We start from the raw sequence: 21438 nt of genomic DNA on the forward strand, positions 1-21438 counted from the left end.
AGAGCCAGGTTACATGGTCCAAGTAAGGGCCATGAGAGACCATGAATAGTTCTGCTATGAGGTAATAGGGTGTACCCCATGCAGCCAACAGAACACAGTTGTGTGTGAGTGCCCTAGAATCGAGGGGACGTGACTCAGTTTATATGGATCTGCCAGCCAACACTATAGTTCCACCCCTTGCCTTGGGAGACTATTCCACACTGTGTTTACATCTTCCAAATACTTCTCTCCCTGCTATACACAGGTTAATTTTTTAAAAATTATTTCAATTTAAAAAGTCAATTTTTTTTAATACTAGAATAAAGTGACTTGACAATAATTCTCCTGCTAACTTCTCAGATCTCATGGAAATTGAAAGGAGACTTCATTGGAGATCAGAACTTGGTCCATATTATGTACAGTACCTGCTATTAATAAGTAAGGCTACGTTTATGTCATGGAAGTCACAGAATCCGTTATTTCCAGAGACCTCCCTGACTTCTGCTTTAACCTCTGGGCCTGCGGGACTGGAGCTGGCAGCCAGAGGGGCCCCGGCAGGGCTCCAGCGACAGGCAACAGCCTCCTCAGGGGGAAGGGGACCTCCAGCTCCCAGCCACCATGGAGGCAGGAGAAACCATGGAGCTGCAGCAGCAAAAGTCACAGACAGGTCACAGCTTCCATGAACTTTTGTTTATGGTCCATGACTTTTACTAAAAATAACCATGACAAAATTTTAGCCTTATTGATAAAGAAAGCTAAGCAGACTGTATACAACCAGCCAATTATTTACTATATGTATTTCCTGGGGAATAGTCTATAGAACAGAGAATGAACCCTGGATATAATTTTAGATTACTTTAGCCAACATTTGTTTTGCAGGGAACTAGAAAAGTGAACATTAGCAAAGGCCATCTGCAAAGCAGCATTTGATAGACTGGTTTCAGAGTAGCAGCCGTGTTAGTCTGTATCCTCAAAAAGAACAGGAGTACTTGTGGCACCTTAGAGACTAACAAATTTATTAGAGCATAAGCTTTCGTGGGCTACAACCCACTTCTTCGGATGCATATGATAGACTGGAGGCTCATGTGGAAGTAGATGACTGTACAGGTTTCAGATATAGGGCTATGGTAATAGTCTTTCAGGGACAGGGAAGTATTAAGAGACCACAACATTTTAATTTGTATTCAAAAACATCTACGTTATAAAGCTTTGATCTGGCTGTGTATCTGGGCGGGTTGACTTTGCTCTGAGATGCTGTAGCAGAAATGTGTAGACACACTGCAGCCATATGGGATAATACATCTCTAAGGCCAGAGTACCTGCTGCAGAGCGGAAGGATTCCACCCCCATTTTCTCACTATACAGACCACCCTTAAAAAAAAAAAAAAAAAGCAAACCTAGGACTAGTACCCTAAAACCAATGAATATTACACATTATAGAGCATGAGAACAGTTTGTAAAGTATACTAGAAATTGGCATACTTCACAATGATTACATGAAGTCCTACCACAACACCCTACAATTTAGTGTGGCAGCGGCTGCTGCTGTCCATTGGTGCATGAATAATGCTGGCAGTTGGCATTATGCTTGTATGTGTACTTTACCATCAGAGGTTGCTTGAGACTGTCCACCTGCCAGATGCAGGTACTCACAGCTTGTCCTTTAGAATTCAACTCTAATAAATACACAGTGCAGTGCATCAGTGGCATAGCATCACTGGGTCCACTCAGCGATAGCAGTGCCTCTCACTGGCCATCCTGGGAATTGGCTCCACCAAGCTTGTATGCTCCCCCCCAGTGGTGTCTTCCCCCATGCTGTCTTACTCTGTGGCCCTGTTCACCCTAGGAGCTGCAGTCTCCTCTTCGTGGCATGGCCTTCCAGCCAGGTCACTAAGGTTTCCCCTTCCAGGGGATTCGAAGTCCTTCCAGACCTGCTGTCTGGCTGGTGTCTCCAACACCTTTGCCACCAAGAAGTGGCTGGTAAGGGGACCCAGGCCTGCTCTCTATACTGGGTTCCAGTGACCCTATAACAAGCAGCCCAGTCTCTGAACAGTCTGACCCCTTGCTGCTGCTGCTGCTGCTACTGTTGTTGTTTCCTTGGGCTTCTTCCTACCCATCTGACTTCCCCCTTCCCTGAGCTTGGCAGCATTCTACCCTCCCAAGGGAGTAACTGCAGCCTCCTTGTGACGTACTGCTCCTGGGCTTTATACTGGCCCCACCTGTTCCTGCACAGGTGAGCCTACTTCTAATTAGTAGCATGCTCCCTGACTCCTGCTCAAGGTGCACCTGGTGGAGTTAATTGGCCTTCTTGGCCACCTTAACCCCTTTTAATCCTGTGTAGGGTGGACACCCCATCACACACAGCAAAAATAGAAAGAAAATTCTGTAGCAAGTGGTTGACTATGCTAGAAGAGCTGAAAGAGTTGTGTGGTAGTAGTGGTATCTGTCAAGTGTCAAAGAGCTTTAATATTACTAAATTATTCTCTTCAAATAATGACTCTAAACATTTTCCATTTTTATCCTTTTCGTCCCCCACAATCTCTTGTAACTATTCAGATCACCACAGATAATGAACAGAAATGTGACATGTGCAATTAATTCTTTCACACCCACAGCCTTCCTGCATGACTTATAGACATTATAAAATCTTAGAGATGCAAAATTGTTGTGTATCAGTATCTCAGTGGCATTATATTTTAAATTTAGCTTTTTAACCTCATTTTTTCTAGCTGTAAAATGGGTAATTGTACCTTCCTCACAGAGCTTCTGAGAGGTTGTAGTGAGTTAATGTTTGCACACCACTTTGGAAAAAGTAAAATGCTGTAAGTGCTAAGTACCATTTGTCAAACAATACTACATGTATTCGTACATTCTCCTTCAAATGCGCCTCTAAGCAGAACATTAGGTAAAATACTCATTAATGTTGCTTTAAAAACATAGGTTACAATTATATCTTGGTGTGAAAAATAGCAACTCACATGTAATTAGTACTTCTAGTCTCACGAAATGGTTACAAACCTAAGAGAAAACTGAACAAGATGCTTTAACTTTAAAATCCAAATTTTCAAAAGCTAAATTTAAGGTTTTCTTGGAATGAGTTTGGCATTTATAGATTTGTTTTTTCAAGTGCTTTGAACACAAACAAATCTTTTAAAAATATGTTTAAACTTCAGCCAGAGACAAATGTTTCAGTTCATAAATTAATATTGACTTTGGGCTAAAAATGTAGTTAAATGTTGCAAAGCAGCACATATGACTTTTTTTTCTGAAGTCCAGTTTATGGCAGTGAATCCCAGGCTCATAACTGAGTATTGTATATTTCCATATTATTTCAGGTTATAGAAGGTGACACTTGGAAGTGCAAGTTTACTCATGTTACCAGTGCAACACTTAGCCCAAAGACAGAATTGAGTGAAAAGGCAGTTTCTCTTCATACCATGAAGAAAGAAGCCTTCAAAATCAAAATTGGAGAATAGCTGTATGGAAACAAATTAAGTATTATTCTCTGGGCTTTTGTACATACTTGCAGAATTTGTGGTTTAAAAATTTCTGGAAGAATTAAGAGCATTGTCCTCATTTGATTCAATAATTTTCTGCATATAAAATATTAAGCTTACTGTTGTGGAAAGTTACTAGCCTTTAGCAGAAAACATTCTTGCAGTGTTCACATTGCAATGTATTCTTAGCCGACAAAGGTATTCAAATAGTTAGTATTGGTCCAACTATTTACAGATATAAAAGAGTTGCCAGTTAATTACACTCTTTGAAAAACAGAGTTGTAGCCAAGCCCTGAGGTGATCAGAACCAGCATACTTATAGTGGTGACATGTGTTACCTTCAGAGATCCCCTCATGGCCAATTCCAGCTGCCACTTCTGCTTCTCTTCCTTTCCTTGGAAAACAGTAGTTAGCCCTTACCACAGCTCACTCTGACATGACATGCAAAATTCCATGTCATGCTGGGTTGATTGGACACATGTTACCAATGCACATTTCTTGTAACCACCACCCAGTCAGTCATGTCTCAAATGCCGATAATGTCTTAGTCACACAACTAGATCTCCAAATACGGCACCAAGTTAGATATTAGTACACTACTTCTGATCACTAAGTATGTAAAAGGCTACCTCCAGCCTGGACAGTATTCTTGGGAAACATTGCACAAAAAGGAACCAGGAATTGCAGTAACCACCTAGAGATCAATGAAGTATCTGAGGACTGAAAAGTTCACTATGTGGCAATTAGGTTACGTTGGAGAGAAAGCAGCTAACTCCAAGATATAGCAGAAGAGCACTGCTAAGAGCACAACCAGCCAGTGAAGAAAGGCTTCATGTGCATGGCAGCACAGTCCGCCAGCAGAGTGAGAGGTGGGCAGAGCTGCTGAGACAGAGCTGGCTGAAAACCAAGAATTCCATTTTGTGGAAATAAAAATGGGTTTTGCATCTAGTTCCATTTTCCAACAGGATGAAACTGAGACTGTTTGAAGTTTTTCATGAGGAAAATGGAGAGTGACCAACCAAGTGGTTAGGGCACTCAGCTGGGATGTGTGCCTGATTCAGAGCAGGGACTTGATCTGTGTCTCCTGCATCCTAGGTGGGGGCCCTAACCACTGGGCTGTTGGCTATTCTGGGGACTCTCTGACACCAGAAATTTATCCTGGCCCTAAGAACTCTTCCTAGCGAAGCTTTAGTGAAAACTGAGGTTTCCACAGAAAGTGGTGAATTTTGAGGAATTGGCATTTTCTGACAAAAGACATTTTGTCAAAAAATTCCTGAGCAGCTCTGTCCTGAGATTCACTAATTCAGGAGCAAGCTTGTAAAATCTCTTGGCCAGTTTCAAAACAGCTGTAAGAGTGAAACTCCACTGAAGTCAATGGAGCAATACCCACTTATACTGGGTCTGACTTTAGTCCGTTTGTTTAAAATACTAATGATTAGAAGTAACCGTACTGTAAGCCTCCCCTCCCTGTTTATCTTATGGCCTCAGGGGCAAGAGAAACCTCCAGTTATCTGAAGGTTCAGGCTATAGCTACACTACAGAGCTTGCCGCTGCACCACTGTAGTGCTGCTAATGCAGATGCTCTAAGCTGTTGACTTCATTGCTCCAGCCCCTGTTAGTAGCAGTAACTACGTCGGTGGGACAAGCTGTCCACACCAGCGCTTAGGTCAGTGTAACTTACCTCGCTCAGGGGGGTGGTTTCTTCACACCCCTGAGCAACATTACAGCTTAGGTCAGTATAAGTTGTGTGTACATAGCCTCAGAAAATCAAGGGAATTAACTCTGTAGGTTTTGAATATCCTGAGGGGAGACTTCCAAAGCCTGCCAATCACCTCCGCTAATTATAGACCACTGGCCAACGCTCCCAGGACTGTCCAAACACACCAACCCGAGGACTGGCCAAGGCAGCAGAAAAAGGCAGCGGCTGTTCTCTCTAGGACATAGGCACATACTGTATGATTAATACTTCTTGATGAGTCTGCACCGAGAAACCAGTGCATAAGGACTTGTGCTAAACAGGAGCCATATCTATCCCTCATAACGAATGAACCATTTCTGAGTACAGACCCATAACCTACATTTGTCAGCCAGCTCAAAAGAAACAGAGCACCAAGACAAATTGCCAGACTCAGCAGCTTAGTCAGAGGAAGTAAAATACTGGAACAATATTGTGAAATCAGGAAATTCTCTCTATATAGATATGATGAACTGTAGGAGGAAGAGAGTGGTCCAGGGCTACGAAGAGATAACTGCCCTGGAGCACTTCAGTTAAGTTTGTAAACCCATATAAGAGGATTGGTTAAGGGGCTTCAGAAAGATAGTTACTATGAGAGGAAACTTGTCTGAAGGATTGGATAAGACCAGTAGGTTGGAATGATACGTTACACAGATGCAGTTAAGTCTTTTTTGCCTTGCACAGGTACTATCCCCTTTCTGCCCTCATGCGGCCAGTTTATAATTCTTCCCCTGAGCATTTGTGTGAGAGGATGGGGAAGCTGAACTGAAGTTAACCCCCTTGTTCACTGAGGACTGGAGTATCCCTGCCCGCATCATAGTAACACAGAATTCTAAAAAAGGACAATGTGTCAAATTAACATTGTCAACACAGACAGTGGCTCTCAACCTTTCCAGACTACTGTACCCCTTTCAGGAGTCTGACCTGTCTTGTGTACCCCCAAATTTCACCTCACTTAAAAACTATTTGCTTACAAAATCAGACATAAAAATACAAGTGTCATAGCACACAATAACTGAAAAATTGCTAACTTTCTCATTTTACCATATAATTATAAAATAAATCAATTGGAATATAAATATCATACTTCCTTTTCAGTGTATAGTATAGAGAGCTGTATACACAAGTCATTGTCTGTATGAAATTTTAGTTTGTACTGACTTTGCTAGTGCTTTTTATGTAGCCTGTTGTAAAACTAGGCAAATGTCTAGATGAGCTGATGTACCCCCTGGAAGACATTTGCGTATCCCCAGGAGTACACGACGTACCCCTGGTTAAGAACCACTGAACACAGACACCTGTAACCGTAACAGACTTACACAGACTCCTAGGACTACTTTACTTTAATGTTTTGCCATATTAAAAATGAAACCTCCATTTTTACAATAAATTTTCAAATGACAAGAGAAGGTTTGTAAGTTATCCACAATACATTTGTTGAGTTCTGAAGGCTCATTGTACGCTTATGGTGAACATTCCACAGCCTCACCCTCTGTCCTGTACATGTGCATCATAAGGAGGAGTGATTTTATATTTAAGTGAAGGGAGAACAAATTACAGGCACTTGAACAGAATGAGAGTAATGTCAGCAGCACATTATAATTTCCCAAGCTGCAGATAGGGCAGGAAGAGAAGGGCAGCAATAAAGTGCTCCTACAGCTGTAAGTAAGTTACAGAGGCCTAGGCCCAGATGTAAGAGAAAACAGGACAGTTTGGTATCTGTGGAGGTATAAAGGTACTTACTGAAATGGTTTTGCAAACTTCTGTCTCATCTACATATTCTGCATGTATATCTAGCCTTTTGATAAAGTTTGGCATTTTCAAAAGCCTTCAGTGTTGGCATAACCCTGTTCCTTTTAAGGAGTTTTGCAGCTGTTTCAATGGGAGCAAAGTTAGACCAATGCTGAGCTGTTGGGGTTTTTTTTAAATCCCAGGGCTAGCTGAGCCTCTAACCTTTGTTCTTGTCTCTGAGCTCAAACCCCCATCTACCCACAGTGCTAGGCCTTGTGCCTTTAGCTTTTCTGGGATACTTACCCAAGGGCATCCTCGCTTCTATTTTTAGTGAGCTAACACAGGTATGTCTACATGAACTGCAGTTCATAATACTCTAAGGCAGGAGTTCTCAAACTTTTTCTTTCTGAGCCCCCCCCCCCCCCCCAACATGATATAAAAATTCCACAGCCCATCAATGCCCCAGTAACTGTTTTCCTGCATATAAAAGCCAGGGCTGGCGTTAGAGAGTAGCAAGTAGGGCAATTGCCTGGAGCCCCATGCCACATGGGGCCCCACAAAGCTAAGTTGCTCAGGCTTCGGCTTCAGCTCCAGGTGGCAGGGTCCAAGACCCTGGGCTTCAGCCCTGCACAGTGGCGTTTTGGCTTTCTGCCATGGGCCCCAGCGAGTCTAATATTGGTCCCGGACCCCTGGCTGAGAACTGCTGCTCTAAGGCAGCGTTTCTCAAACTGTGCATTGGGCCCATAGCATCACTTTAAAAGCTGTATTTCATGACCCTTCCATCTTCTTTCTGCCACATCTTCCAGTTCCGATCTTTGCATTTAACAAAATATTGGCAAATCAGAGTTAAGCAGAAACAGTTACACTCACACTTAGTCAAGGACTGCTAAAGCATATAAAGAAATTGATCATTAGATAGCTGTGGTTAATCTTAGGGAATGTGTTCTTTTGGGGAACAAGCCTATATCGAAGACAACAGAGATATTCCTACACCAAAGTCCTTCATTTAGGAGAAGAATGTTAAGAGGTTCATCCCTGCTCCAATGGATGTTAATGGGGATTTGCCATAGTTTCAGTTGAAGTGGTATTGGGTCCACGTATATATTTTTGCATAGATAAAATTATTTTTTTAAATTCCTACTGATGCAACAACAGAAGGAAGAGCAGGATTAGAAAGCTAATTAAGTTGATTTAAAGTATTGAGAGGCTCCATTTTAAAATCTTGACAACATTTGACTTTGTTGTTGCTATGTCTTAAGTAATCAGCTCTGTCAAAGATGTAAAATGGCCCCCTGGCTGGTGGCAATATTAAAACCCAGAGAGAAGAGTACTTTCCAATAACAGGCTGTTTATGGATATCCCCATCCTTGTTGGCCATGGAACTGCTGGAAGAAGATTAATGGACTCTCCTCCTAACTTGCCACTGGTCTGTAGAACAAAAACAAGTCAGTGGTTTGGCTGAGGACGGCTGTCTCATTGTAGAGGAGGCAAGCCTTGGAACAGTCTAGACCCTGGGATGGAATAATCCAGACAAGAGGGAGCCACGCTGAGTAACATCAGTCTCAGCGGTTCTGGAAAAATTAATCAGATAGCTGGCTACATATGGCAGTCTGCAGTTATTGGGGGCTCTTTGTAGTTCTGTTTCCACCTAATATACCAGTGGAACTTTTGCCTGAGTACAGTATAGATGACAGGATCAGACCAGCCTCACATTTGTTATCCAGTTTGACAGAGAATACCAAGTTTGTTATTCCAATCAGTTCAGAATACATTACATTGTGCCAACTCTTTGGCTGAGGAGGGGGAAACTGCACTGTCTACTTTTGTAGTGGTATTTTGGTGCTCTAGAGTACGTGTGAAAAGTACTCTGAGCTAGCCTCTTTTTTGTATTCTAAGCTACACTTAGGGGTTGTCTATCTGGATAATTAGTACGTGGCAAGCTGGGGTGTAAATCTACCTCACAATAGCCACCTGCACATTAACTGGCCATGTGGACCCTGCTCCCATGCACTAATAGTAGGGTGACCAGACAGCAAGTGTGAAAAATCGGGACAGGGATGGGGGGGGGGGAGGGAATAGGCGCCTATACAAGAAAAAGACCCCAAAATCGGGACTGTCCCTATAAAATCGGGCCATCTGGTCACTCTAACTAATAGTTCTTTACCCCATTTTGAAATGGTAGTACGTCAAAGCGAACTACAGAACTTTTAGTGTGTGGCAGCAGGATACACAGACAGTTAGTGCACAGCAGGCTAGTGAAAAGTAGATTTACTCCCAGCTTGCCATGAACTAACTGTTCATATAGACGAGCCCTTATATATCAATCTTCATCCATAAAGCCCAAAGCATTTTACAAAGGTGGGTAAGCAAGTTTGCTATTTATTGGATGGAACTTCTTTTCTTACATTTATGAGCTTCTAACTTGAATGGCCCTCATATATTTAGAAGTACTACTCTATACAGTGACCAAAGTAAATGAATAAAGCTGGGGGGGGGGGGGAAGGGGGGAAGAAAGAAAGACAACAGAAAGAAAGTATTATATGCCCAGTGCAGTGTATTCTTCATACCAGAGAGGAGAGGGTGACAGTCTCTGAAATTACATGGAAAGTGATGAAGCTAGAAATGTTTAAAAACAAATATTTACTCAGTGTTTCTGTTGACTTGGACTGGGCATCTTCTAGGACAGAACTTTTTCAGTGGATAGCTCTTCTCCAAGAAGCAGTCATCTTGGCATCTTATTCACAATTCTTTAGCTTTATGATACCAATGATGGGCCCTCAGTAACACTGGAGATCCCCTGATAATAAAGATGGTGCTTCCCCTATTCCAGAGTTTATGGGACAGTCCAAATTTCCATTATTGCATGTCCTCTTAACACAGCTTGCAGAACTATTGAGAATCACAAGTTTGCTTTGATTGCTGCTGCTGCATCACACTTCTACATTAATGCATGATAAAGCATCATTATGTGAAAATAAAAAATCACTGACAGGAGTGGTTGTATTTTAAGGTTTTCCCCAAAACTAGTTTTATGGGAGGCACTCCCTAAACCTGGTTCTAATGCAGGATCATAAGTATTTCTGCTTTGTGGGGACTTTTCTAACTTTGTAACTCAGGGTTACTGTTAGTCACTTTAAAGACTGTGTTTCTTCAGTGATAGAGACAGTTTTTAGCCTTACTGCTATAAAGCAAGAAGGATATGGTTGGTGGAGGAAGAAGTGGCTGAGTGGAGGGTCCAAGAGCTATCCTGTCTGCACAGGAGAGAATAGGTTAGGGATAAGGTCCCCATGTACTTCTTACTTCTGCTCCAAATGATGTCCTCAGTTCTACCTGAGAGCTAATGGGATTGCACAGGAGTAACTGATGACTATATTTGGAAAAAAATGGGCCTGATTCACCACTGAATTAACTCCATCTTTCCACTGAAATAATTCACATCTTCATTAGTAATGACTGCTTACTAATATTGCTTGTTACTTTGACACTCAGGTCACAAGTGGTGTGTGCATGACTGGCTGTTGAAAAGAGCCATTTTAAAAATGAAGAGTAAGGAAATTTGAAACTGAATCAGTGAGACACAAACCCTGCCACTGTAGTCACTTTTCAGACTAATCCTATTTGATGGTGGCTCAAGTATCTCCTTGGGCCAAGCACTCCATTGCGCAGTAGTTTTTTAATCTGTAAACGACACTCATTTTTTTAATTTTGTGTACAGTCATTATTCCTTGTTATGGCATTATAAACCCTGTAAGCTATGTATCAAGTATTTGTATACTATCATAGCCTTCCATCTCCTTTCCCCCCGACTGTATCTATGGAGTTAATTTAATCTCTCTCTCCTCAAGTCATCTAATCTACGAATAGCTTTGTCACGCTTCTTTAGAATCTCCTTAGTTGACCCTTTTATTATTCTAGGGCTAGGTAGAACTGTGTGGGCACTTTAGCAGTGAAACCCCAAACCCTTGTGAAATTTGGCTAGTTTTTAGGTCAGCTGTGAACCCAAAAAACAAAAGCAGTTTTGGACAAAATGTCTCTGTATCTCCTTGAAAGCGCTAAATGAAATGATAAGCACAGATGGTCAGTCTTTCCTACCCTTCTCATGTGGAGTGATACTGGATGGGTCAGATATTCCCACTGATTTCAGTGGAACTATTTACCGAGTAAAGAGTGTTATTCCCATAAGTAAGACTGGTAGAATCTGACCTGAACTTTAAGGTTATATTTCATGATTATATTTTGGTTACTACAGACTTACCCAGGCAGGTATGAGGCCCATTCACTGCCTCAGTGTCCACCAGAAAAGGAACGACTAGTTTCCAGCACTGTTAGGTTGCTGAGGTGACTTAGCCCTGCAGCTGAGTCACAAAAGTCCACCCCTTTCAGAATTAAAGTCCAAAAAGAAGCACAAAATTCAACCTTCCACTCCAGATTCTTGCCACGCACAGCCCTTCCTCTTAGTGTCTGTCTCATTCCACAACAGTCTTTAGCTCTTCTTGGGCTCCACTTCCAGCCCTGCTGAGCTCCCCTCCAGTCCCTTCTCCTTGTTGACAGAGATGTCTACACTCCTCACAGTGATAGGGCAACATAGGGGGAACCCATACTCAACCTCTACTACAGGTCCCTAGCATTTGAACTCTAAACCATTGGGCCTCCTACCCCATAACCCAAGCTGCCCTGTCTTTCCTTCCCTGGATCTTTTCCTATGAATTCAGGCTAAGCCTTCTCACACACTTTGCCTGCCTTTCCCCACACTCTTTAAAAAGGCCCTCTATCCTCCAAGGCCTGCTCTCCAGGGACTCTCACCCATGACTGGACACAGGCTACCCTTATATCTCCCAGCAGGCCAGTTCTTAGTGCTCCCCATCACATTACCCTCGTACTCTCATTCATTGGCAGCGGGTAAGGCTTCCCCTGAGGAAGGCTAGCTCCCTGTCCTGCCTCTTCTGCCCATGGCCCCACGCACACTCCACCCCCTCTTCGCCCCAGGCCCTGCTTGGCCTCCTCCCTGCTCAGCCCCAGCGACCAGCAGGGGGGAGGAGGGACAGGGCAAGTGGGGGGTCTTGCAGGGTGTGGTGGTGGAGGAGAGGATGGATGCGGCAAGCAGTGGGCAGGGAAATCTCACTGGGATGGGGGGTGAGGAGGGACACAGCAAGTGACAGGGGTGAGGAGGGACACAGCGAGTGGCAGGTGTCTCGCGGGGAAAGGGGGTGGAGGAGAGGAGGGATGCGGGAGCGGCAGGTGGGGGGCTCTCGTGGGGGTGGAGGGGAGGAGAAATGCAGAGAGTGGGGGGGGAGGGCCTTGCAGGGGTGGGGGATGGAGGAGTGGAGGGACACGGCGAGCGGCGGGGACCTCCAGAGATGGGGGGAGGGGTTGGGGGAGAAGAGGGACTCACCAGGCAGTGGTGGGTGGTGGGTGCCTCAGGGAAGAGGTGGAGCGCAGGCAGGGCCACCACAGCCCAGGCGTCCGGCAGCAGGTCAGGCTTAGCCTTCCCTGGCCTATTATACCCACTGCCCATGCTCTCATTTCCTCCACCTTTGGAGGTGGGCTAAATCTGGCATAGGAGAGGGCTGAGCCTTAAACCACCCCCATCCCTCCCTTAAAGGGCTAGCTCACCCCATGAGTCACAACAAAGGTCTTCTGTTCTGGGTTGAACAAACTCTTGAGAACTCTTATGGAACCACACACAATGTAGAGCTTAACAAAACGTCCTGGTTTAGTTTTCAGTTTTGCTTTCACCATAGTAGATTTCAATAACTCTAACCTGAAATTTAAAGAGAAACTTAAGAAACTACATAAATCAGAAGAATTAGTCAAAACCTACGTGACTAGAAGCAGGCAAGTTTTACACAGTTCTATTAAGGAAGTGCTTTAAATTATATGGCACACACCAAATGCACAGGCATCAATGCTGCAAAAGGGAGATGTGGGATGGGCGCTGAAGGCTCACATGACTCTCCCCAATCACCTGTGGGGGGTAAGGGCCCAGCAGCACTCAGGAGCCAGGGCTTGAGTGTGGAATATGATGAGGTCTGTGCTGCTAAAACTTCTGCCCTTGGTGCAGGGAGTTTGTTTATAAACAAGAGGCAGAGTGATTAAGATAACAAAAGGCTTGTCATTTAATTAAATTAAGGACCATTAGATGATTCTGAAAGCATTCCCCAGCACTCCAGTTAAAAGACAGGAAACAAAGGGTAGGAATAATAGTCCATTTTCGGAATGGAGATAAGTAAATAGAGGTGTCCTCAGGGGTCAGTACTGGTCTAGGATCAGTGCTGTTCAACATATTCATAAATGATCTGCAAAAAAGGGGTAAACAGTGAGTTGGCAAAGTTTGCAGATGCTACAAAGACAGGTTTCAGAGTAGCAGCCGTGTTAGTCTGCATCCGCAAAAAGAAGAACAGGAGTACTTGTGGCACCTTAGAGACTAATAAATTTGTTAGTCTAATAAATTTGTTAGTCTCTAAGGTGCCACAAGTACTCCTGTTCTTCTTTTTGCAGATGCTACAAAATTAGTCAAGATAGGTAAGTCCAAAACAAACTGCAAAGAGTTTCAAAGGGATCTCACAAAATTGGGTGATTTGGCAACAAAATGGCAGATGAAATTCAATGTTAAATGCAAAGTAATGCACATGACAAAATATAATCCCAACTATACAAACAAAATGATGGTGCCTAAATTAGCTGTTACTCATCAAAAAAGAGATTTTGGACTCATTTTCAGCACTCTGGAAGCACTATGTTTCCAGAGTACTGCAAATGTATAAGAATCCTTCTCACTGTGCCTGTATCATCCTGAACTCACTCTCCAGCTTCAGAAGACTTAAAAATTATCTCCAGTCATCAATGGGACAGATGCAACTGAATAACCTAGTTGTCCTTAACGTGCAGGCTACATGGGGGCATGTGCCCCCCCTTAGCTGATGTCCCCCTTTGTGTCCCTCCAACGTGTTGCCCCTCTAGAATAACATCCCCCTTTTGTTTTGCATCTTGCTCACAAATGTTTAATATTACCAAGCTCGTGCTTTACTGTAGGTTAAATAAAGAAAAAAAACTAATGGATATGTGCAGAATGTGTTTTTTAATTGTCAGTAAGCTATATGGTGGACAAACCTATGATGGCTTAAAGTGAAGTATTATACTGCCTGTTTGGAACTTGTCCTAAATTTTAATATGTTACGTCTTATGCTAATAAATAAAAGTTAACTGACTGGCAGACTTGTTGAATTTTTGTGGTGTTGGCAAGGACAAGCTTATGGTCGAGTGCTTGCAAAAACAGAAAAATCAGTTCTGAGAGCTTAAATACTGGGCTCCAGGCTCACCAGCTTTAGCTTAGCGAACACATGCTTGACTTATTTCAGTTTTACTACAGCTTGTCTGATTCATGTAGCAGGAATAAAAAAAAAGTCAATTAAGATTTAGTTATTTAAAATTAAATGTGCTTTTGATGCCTTAAGTGCCTACGTATATTTAGATTACTTAGATTAATGCACAAAGCTAAGTAAATGTATTTCCTCGTTTTTTCCTGGTGCAGTAGAAAGTTAAGATCACCAGGGTTTTGTTTTCATATTTGAACTTTATTCAGTTAAAGAATTCAGTAACATTCACAATTTTAAATTTAGTATAAGACTCCTATCTATTACCATTGAATGTCTAAGAAAGAAAAAGAATGTTTATTTTAGTAGCTGCCAAGCTATTTCCAAACTCCCAACTCTATTCCACATCCCTAACAGAAACATAAAGAATAAAAACAAATTACTAACACTTACATAATCTTGAAACCCTCTGCATGTGCTTCATTGCAACTCCTTTCGCACGTGTATTGTGTAATTGCAGTACAAAATAGCACCTACACAAGTAAATACTTCACCTGCATAAATACCTTGTATAAACACCTCACCTGCAGCAGGGTGAGAGCAGTGTTTATGTGGAAATGTAGGCATACATGGTCTTACATGTTTTTGTGTTTGGACCTCCACCTCCACTTTTTTGAAAATTTGGTCCATTACAACCAAAAGACAAAATGAATCTTAGCTTTAGTAGAGAAAGCAAAATGGTGCTGCTGACATGGAGAGTCTGAGTCATCTTGCTAATGCACTATGAATCGGGAACACCAGCTATCTGGATTTGGTCTACTAGCTACAGATGTGACAGGCCCCTGCCCCTTGCTGTGGTTGATAGCATGTACTAATGAAGGAGTATGCCACTTCTCTCTGGAGCAGCAGTAAGATTTGCTATGAACTGTTTCTCAGCTAGGAGAGAAGCAAGGACGGCCTGAAAAATGTCCTTAGTTATACATTTTACTATTGCTCCAAAACAAAGTAGCATATCCTCTCCTTAGAACATGGTACTTAATCACAACATATGCCCAGGGAGCTTGGTCAGTAGATCTTGTTCCCTTGAGGTCATCAGGTGAAATTGCTGCTCCCAAAATTAACACTCAAAGGAATGTCAGACTGAAGTCCTGACTAGTTGGTGCATGGGGGAGGGCCATTGGGAGAAAAAAAACTCTGAATCCTCTTATCAAGGCTCCCAGGACACTTTTACAACAGCTCCTTTGCTTTACATTGTACATATGAAGTTATTGATCTATTTGAATAGTTGTTGTAAAACCTGGGAAGTCTTTTAATACGTGGGAGGTACTAGAACTACACTGTATCTCCTCTATGGCAATGTTACATAGTAGTTAGGGTGGGGTCTGCCAGTCAAGAGAGTTGGCTTTTACTTCCTCCTCTTCCACACTGACTAGCCAAGGGGCTTTGGGGTCTGTGCCTCAAGTTCCACATCTGTAAAATGGAGATAATAATAATTACTTACCTTGTTAAAAGTGCTCTGAGACCTTTGAGTGAGTAGTGTATTTAATTGACCATCACAGATTCCCATACTTTTTCAGAAAGGATGTGGATTTGCATTAATTAAAGGAATATGCCAGTAGCAACAGAGAAAGGAGAAAATGAAGGAAGGTGTGAAGTCAATAAACCTATTTTTATTACATTTATTTTATATTTATTTTCTCTGGGAAAACATCACATTTCCTGATTGTATTTTTTTACTTGCATTTCAACAGCGCAGTTTGGATCATGCTCTGAAATATTTTTTTATGTGAGAAAGTTATTCTCCTAATGAGCTTATAATATTAATGCCTGCAGCGTATAATATATTCACTCACAGAAAGATCATTCAGATTGCCGTATGGTGCTGGCACAAACTAACAGAAACACATAAATGCACAGTTAAGTGTGAAATGCAGCACGTGTCCTCAAGTGCTATCAAAGCATAATAAGGTTCACCAAGAAAGCCATTAATATTGTGCTCCAGAGTGTCCAGTCACTCGTGGGCATGTGATATGTTTCACATTTAACAGAGGTTTTCTCTGTTAGTGGTTTGTCCTCACCTAGAGGTGGGCTGGAAATGCTTTTCACGTCCCACAAATATTTTCAAGAGTTCAACATTTTTCCCCCATCTCTAATCGGGATGAAAAGTAGAAATGTCAAAAAAAAATCCAAAAAAAAAAAAAATGCTGTTTTTTTTCATTTTGGCTTAATCAAACCATTTTGTTTCAGTAATTTTGAAATGTTTCATTTTGATTCAGTCTATTAGCTTAAATTTCTAAACCAAAAGTAGTTTCATACCTGAAAACAGTAATTTTTCATTTTGAAAATGTCAAAACATCTCATTTAGACAATTCTGATTTTTTTTTCTCAACTTTTTTTCGAGTTGGGAAATTGGGCAAATCCAACTGAACATTTAGGTTTTGACAAATCAGCATTTTTTGATGAAAGTACAATTCATTGAAAAATGCCTAACCAGCCCTAGTCCCACCTTAATTCGCTTTTACCAGAGTATGTGTAAGCTACATTGTTTTTGTCGTCTTTTAAAAGTCAATTTAATGATCTTGAAAGGTGCCAGTCTGACAGCTCTGAGAACCTATGTCTTCTGTTAATCCAATGAATCAGGACAGCTCAGTGAGTGGTAATGCATGCTTCATAACATCAACCTCCCAATGTGTCTCAGCCCTGTCCTGAAAGAATCACCTCAATGCAAAGTTATTTCAGTCTCTATGCCCAGCCAATCCTGGTCCTTTCTAACGAGATTACCAACAACGAAGTCAATTAATGCCACTGTCTGCTAGGAAACTGACCAAAGCAGTAAAAGTATTACACATAAGCAACCCAACAGCCCCTACCTGGTAGAAAGAATTTTTAAAAATTCTATATAAGAATTGTGATTTTTAAAAAAAAATAATTTTTACTTTTTTGACAGAGCAAAGACTATTCTAAAACCAGTTACATATGTAAATAAATTAAATTACAAAACCATATGCTTTGAATTGTGATTGATCAACTCATCCAGAATTAGTCTATTCACAGTAGAAATCTATGATAAATAAGGATGCACTAGAACACACTAATTCATTCTAGTTACTGCCAACAAATCTAGGAAAATCTGGTTTCATTCCTTCCCTTACATAATGCTTCAGCAGGATACCAACTAGTTATGCTAATACATCCAGATACACTTACAACAATATCATCTTAATGAAACTCTCCGAGAAAGCTCTAGAACTATTAATCTTGTAGTTTTGCAATTTCCAATTCATCCCAGTAACCAAGGATCTCAAAGCTTAATCTACAAGGAACTATAACAGCTTAATCTAGTTAAAGTTCACCTTTTCTTCCTCTATGCAGTGGTGTTGTAGCCATATTCGTCCCAGAATAGTAGAGAGACAAGGTGAGTGAGGTAATATTTTTTATTGGTCCAACTTCTGTTGGTGAGAGAGACAAGCTATCGAGCTTACATAGAACAAGAGCTCTGTACAGTTTGAAAGCTTGTCTCTGTCATCAGCAGAAGCTGGTTCAGTGAAAGCTATTACCTCACTCACCTGTTCTTCCTGTAATTTAAATCCATATTAAGCTAACATCAGCTTTTATTATCTTTCCCATGGGTCTCTCTGAGGAACCATTTCATAGGGATCTGGGGGCACAGGTATCAGTGAAAGAAATCCTGAGAGCACAGGTCCCATAGATACTTAGCAGCAGAAGGCCCCAGAGCTTCCTCATGGATGGTCTCAAGCTTATCTATCAGGAACTGTGCATATCTTAAGGTATCTGCAAGGAAAAGGGGTGGACAGGGCTGGAATTATTGCTAAAGGCTACCACCCTTCACATAGGGAATTGCAAAGCTTTCCTCCCCAGCGATCCCTCAATTAATAAAGTTGTGTCCTGTTGCTTTTACTTTAAAGAATGATGAAAAGTGTCTTTAATACCCTATTCTTCAATGGCCTCAGCAATGTAGTTATGCACTTTACGCCTTTAGTTTAATAAAAGATTTATCCACAAAACACCATCCAATAGAAAAATTGCATTATGAAGGGGCCACATGTCTATTCAGTGGCATAAAATATGTTTGTTTCCAAGAGTAAACATAGTATTTATTATAGAAGATGAAATGGATCAAAAAGTTAGAAAGGCTATTTCTTTTGGATATTAACTATGAATTGGAACACCAGGAATGAATTTGGCCCCAGGTTTTGATTCTTTTGTGTAACATGGAGGTCAGATTACCCATGATTATTTTGTATACAACTGAAAGATACAGGGACTTCTTCAGAAAGAAAAGAAATAGGCCATTGGTACATCTGAATTAAATAAGGATTTTAATGCATTAACTTCACAAAAAATGTTGTGGAAAGACACTACAACTGGTTTGATTTTATTTTACAATTTGGAAACCATTGTTTCTACTTCTGTAAAATGATCTATGACAATACAGGAGCCAAAAAGAAATTCCTGTGACTTCCTGCAGAGTGTTACTTCAACAGCAGTCATATTTTTACAAGATATAAATGGAATCATCCAGGCAAAAGCAAAGATTTCTTGATGCATTTATTCATTTTAAAACATAATCAATTTATCCAAAAGAACCCTGTGAAGAGCTCAACATATTGTGCTTATATCACTTATTGTTTCACTTAAATTGAATACAGACTATTGGATTTTCTTCTCAATGCTAAAAACAGTAGAGATTTAATAAAAACAAAAACCAATTTAAAATGGTCTTTACCGTTGATTATATTTCAAGAACAAAGCCTATTTTAAAATATTGCATTTTTTCAATTCTATATCCAGAAACAGAAAAGGACAGTTTTTCTTTGTAACTATACTTGTGTGGTTTAGTGTCTTTCTTCCAATTATATTTTCTATACAAACCATATTTTTTCAATACATTTTGAAACTCTTCAGAAATAAATCTTCCAAATGCATTACAGTTATCTTTTTTTTTGTCACTGTAAATTATTTAGCTCAGAAATGAAGAATCATAAAACGTTTATAGAAAATGTCATTGTTATGTTAAGGAAACAATCCCCAGCCCATAAAAGGGTTTCTACACTAATCATTTTCTTGTGTATTATATTTGGGCTTTGGCATGTTAAGAAATTCTCAGAATATTACATTTTAGGCCAAACTTTAGAAGTCTCTTTTTGTCAAATAAATGTTTAACTTAAAAGACCAATTGCCTCTGCTTTATTCAGCTATTTCTGATCCACAGGTTGAGCCAATGACTTGCATGTCCATACAACACTATATTTTAATGAGCCAAATACTAAATTCTCAGTAAGGACTGTGTCTATTCCAAATTCCAAGTTTCAGACCTATTCTTATTGCAGCAGGTTTGAAAACATTACAGTTACAATTTGCATACTATTGGAAAAGTGCCTTTTCCCCACTATGCCCCATTGTTTGTAACCAAGTTGCATGCATAGACATGTAAACAGGCATGTACATCTCACCACTACGTTGACCAACAGAGAAGCCTCAATGCAGTACAAAGTTTGAACTCACCAGCTCTAGAGTCCAGTGTGACAGTCTGGGGTGCAATCCAAACCAGTGAGGTTTGTGTCACTGCCTGCCCTGTAACCTTGCTGCTGTCGCTCCCACCCTGGGCTGCTCACAAGTGAGTGACTATGTGTTAAGACAGCCCTGCTGCAGCAGCTCTGACCCCACCAGCCTGTCAACAGCCCCACTCTGGCTTCCACCAGCTTTGGTTACTACTTGCAGGGTGACTGCAACACATTCCCAATTCAGAATTTTCCTAAACTGGGTGTTCTATAATGTCCAGCCCTCCCCTGGATAATTCAGAGAAATAACATGGTTTGTTTGTTCTTCTAAAGACACAATAACATGACAGCTTATTAATTTCACTTTAAACACTAAGTTGGTTTATAGTGAACATAAAACAAATTTATTAACAAAATATAGTATAAGGAATGAAGACAGAAAGAGTTACAAGTAAAACAAAATAAAATAAGAATATAAGAATGGGCATACTGTGTTAGACCAATGGTCCATCTAGACTAGTACCCTGTCTTCTGACAGTGGCTTTTTGCCAGATGCTTCAGAGGGAATGAACAAAACAGGGCAATTTATCAAGTAATCCATCCCCTGTTGTCCAGTTCCACTTTCTGGCAGTCCAAGGTTGGAGTTTACTTGTATTTTGTCTGAATTAGTTCTACTACGCTTATTGCCAACTAACTCTCTCTTCTTATAAAGACAATCTTCTTATAAAGACTAGATTCCATCTTTGTGGAAAGATCTTCAAAATGTACCATTTTCTCACTTGTTCCAGTAAGCGATTTTGAAACTGCCATGTGGCTCAAACTATGATACGGGCAATGATGTGTCTGGTTCTCCAAAGGCTTGAATCAGCAAAGTATGTGCTTAATGTTAAGGGCTCATTCAGTGGGACTACTTACAAGCTTAAATGCTTTGCTAGGTCAGGGCCAGAGTGCTCAGAACCTTGCAGGACTGAGTCCTACAGAATTAACCCCATCATTTTGTCCTGCTACATGTATACTAGTTGAGCCACATGGCAGTTTCAGAACTACTTAGGACTGAACCCTAAATGACCATCAGTGAAAAGAAAGGCAAAAGACACCAGACAAAGCCAACAAATATGTATGTTGCATTAAAACAGAAAAGAAAATGTCCTTTTACAAAACTAGAAGAGTCAGGATATCTGGTCACCTTATCTTACCATGCCCAAGATCAGGAAATTTATTGTTAGTTTGAATCCTCACTGGGAATTGAATTCGTAACACCAGACAACACAGGTTCTATTCACAAATCTGTCATAAGATGTTGTTTTGTACCACTTGGCTGGAATCTCAGTAAATGTGTGTAATGTGTCCCTGAACACTGGTAATTTAGAAACCGTTTAATCTATCTACATATGTATGATTTACAATAGATTTAACAGAAACTCTTGCTTTGCCACAATGGCTGTGTAACCGTTTATCATCACTAGAAAATACTTTAGTCATCGAGTCCAAGGTTCTCAACCTTTTTCTTTCTGAGTCCCCCTTCCTCCCCCACATGGTATACAAACTGTTTTTCTGCATATCCATTAGATTCAAAGTTGTATTAAATTGGCAGATACATACACAAGGAAATGATAATACAGGTAAAAAAATAAAAAACTGAAGCATGAAACTTGTTGCTG

At 40.9% G+C, this 21438-nt stretch overlaps 1 protein-coding gene across 1 annotated transcript in view; it reads right to left on the reverse strand.

Annotated features, from left to right (window-relative positions):
• Positions 1–19898, reverse strand: part of LOC101949538 (arylacetamide deacetylase) — a 168300-nt gene extending 148402 nt beyond the window's left edge. Inside the window, exon 1 of the mRNA XM_024102550.3 lies at positions 19782–19898. The gene's annotated coding sequence lies outside the window, so the exon portion shown is untranslated. The remainder of the gene's footprint in view (positions 1–19781) is intronic.
• Between the last annotated feature and the right edge of the window lie 1540 nt (positions 19899–21438).

Source organism: Chrysemys picta, chromosome 9, assembly GCF_011386835.1.
Source record: "Chrysemys picta bellii isolate R12L10 chromosome 9, ASM1138683v2, whole genome shotgun sequence".
Lineage (NCBI taxonomy): Eukaryota > Metazoa > Chordata > Testudines > Emydidae > Chrysemys > Chrysemys picta.